At 43.8% G+C, this 2,443-nt stretch overlaps 1 protein-coding gene across 2 annotated transcripts in view; it reads right to left on the bottom strand.

Moving 5' to 3' along the window:
• Positions 1–2,443, bottom strand: part of DDC (dopa decarboxylase) — a 102,551-nt gene extending 100,108 nt beyond the window's left edge. The window contains exon 1 of one of the 2 annotated variants that reach the window (XM_017518735.2): positions 2,330–2,443. The gene's annotated coding sequence lies outside the window, so the exon portion shown is untranslated. Of the gene's footprint in view, positions 1–2,324 lie in introns of both variants that reach the window. The other variant, XM_017518736.2, reaches the window with a different exon arrangement.

Genomic DNA, 2,443 nt, shown 5'->3' on the forward strand with positions numbered 1-2,443 from the left:
TCATTTTAAAATTGAATTCTAATTTAATTAATTGGATTGAATTTTGGTCAGAGAACATGTTGATGTGAGAGCAATTCTCTGATAGATGTTGACAATTTACATTATGCCCTGATACTGCCTCGGATTTTGTAAATATTTCAGGTGCACTTGGGAAGAAAGTGTATTTTCTTATTTTTAGGTACATGATTCCATATATGTCCAATAAAGCAAGATTATTACTTTTGTTTTTGAAATTTTCTAAAGAATTACTAATGTTTTGTTTGCTAAATCTATCATCTAGTTTATTATAATCGGTAAACATGGTTGATTTGTTGATTTCTCTCCATAGTTGAACCAAGATTTTTTTTATATGTTTAAGGCTCTATACATCTTTGGAACTGTAATATATTCTCGGTGGAGTAAAACTTTTATAATTTTATTTTATTAGTAGTATTTATTAGTATATAGTTTATATATAGTTTATGTTAGTATATATTTATTAGTAGTATTATTATTTCATGAGATAGGGTGTCACTCTGTCACCTGGGCTGAAGTGCAGTGACTTGATCTCCACTCAACAAAACCTCCCCTTCCGGGCTCAAGCGATTCTCCTGCTTCAGCCTCCTAAGTAGCTGAGACTACAGGCGGACGCCACCATGCCTGGCTTATTTTTATGTTTTTAGTAGAGATGAGGTCTCACCGTGTTGCCCAGGCTGGTCTCAAAGTCCTGAGCTCAAGTGATCCGCCCACCTTAGCCTTCCAAAATGCTGGGATTATAGATGTGAGCCACGGCACCCCGCCCTCATTTTATATAATTAATTAATTAATTAATTGAGTTGATTACTCAACTGACCTTGTTAAAATGTGAAAACTCTGCTCTTCTTCCACAGTTGTGCCTGCATTCAACATTCCTGAGCTTCTCCCCTTTCTTAGAGACCAGGGAGGCATGAAGCTCAGGGGTGGCACTGTAGGCAGATGGCTGTGTCTCTTCAAATTTATTTAGTAATTTTTAAAAGCCTGAAAATATGAAGCTGCACCAACATTTCCCTGGTTTCAAAATGTCACGTATCTGCTTTGTGGGCCATTCTTTTTTTTTTTTTTTTTCTTTTTGGAGATTGAGTCTCACACTGTTGCCTGGACTGGAGTTCAGTGGCTGGTTTTTGGCTCACCACAACTTCCGCCTCCCAGGTTCAAGCGATTCTCCTTGCCTCAGCCTCCCAAGTAGCTGGGATTACAGGCGCCTGCCAGGTAATTTTTTTTGTATTTTTAGTAGAGAAGGGGTTTCACTATGTTGGTCAGGCTGGTCTTGAACTCCTCACCTTGTGATCCGCCTGCCTCAGCCTCCCAAAGTGCTGGGATTACAGGCGTGAGCCACTGCGCCCAGCCCAGGGTCACCTTTATCTTGCACCTCATCCAGAGAAGCACAGAGAGCAAGGCGGAATGCTGGAGGGACTTACCCCAGCCATGGGATCAGCACTTGTCACCCTGGAATGACACACTGGATTGCTTTGCTGCCGGACAGCACCAAGCACAGACGGGCTTCGTTCACATCTCATCTCCGCCAGCTGCAAGACCTTGTGCCATCTTCCATCTCCAACTCTGGCTATTTGCTTACTTGCAAAATGGGGATGGGACTGGAGGTGAAGAACGTGAACCTTCTTCTAGACAGAGCCCAACGCAAACTGACCACTCAGAAGTGATGGTTTTAACTCACGCGTGATAGAGAGCAACAATTTCTTTGCAAGACTGATGTATTCAGATGGGAATTGTACTCAGCATGGCAAGTTGGTGGGAAAGATCTTCTAATTCTCCTCAAATCACACTGCATAGGTAGATGCCAAATTGATCTCTAAGGAGACCGTACCATCCACCGTAAGGAGAGAGTGCTCACGGAGCCTCAGAGGTTAGGAAGGTAAGGGCAGAGTTCACGTTGATTAATTGCCTCCATAAAATTATGGGATTTAATCCTAGCAAGGTAGATACTATGAAAATCCTCATTTACAGAAGAAACAGAAGCTCAGAGGAATAAAATACCCACCACCACCCCTGGCGGTGCGTGTGAAAAGCAGAACCATGTCTGGCCTGCGTTTGCTGCTAAGCCACAGTCATGAAATCATTCCCAGTGCCTCATCAGACATGTGACACTGGAGTGTGTGCATGAGGAGCAACCGAGTGCACAGAACAAAAGCCCCTGCCAGCCTGCGGCAGGAGAGAAAGCACCACGCAAGTTCCGTCAACTGAGTTAAGTTTTAAGCAAATGTTCAGTAACATGGGGCCAGAGAGTCAAGGCACAGTGTTGCTGTTTCCCCCCACTACCATCTGAATAGGTATAAAACCAGACTTACACAGCCGGAATGTGAATTCCTTATAGGGCTACTCTCCTTGATGGGATTCTCCAGCTTCGGGGACTGAGGGGGATGTGGAAAAGCCGCTGAGGCACCGGCGCTGAGGCTGTCACTCCTGA

This window comes from Cebus imitator, unplaced genomic scaffold, assembly GCF_001604975.1.
Source record: "Cebus imitator isolate Cc_AM_T3 unplaced genomic scaffold, Cebus_imitator-1.0 Scaffold702, whole genome shotgun sequence".
NCBI classification, from domain to species: Eukaryota; Metazoa; Chordata; class Mammalia; order Primates; family Cebidae; genus Cebus; species Cebus imitator.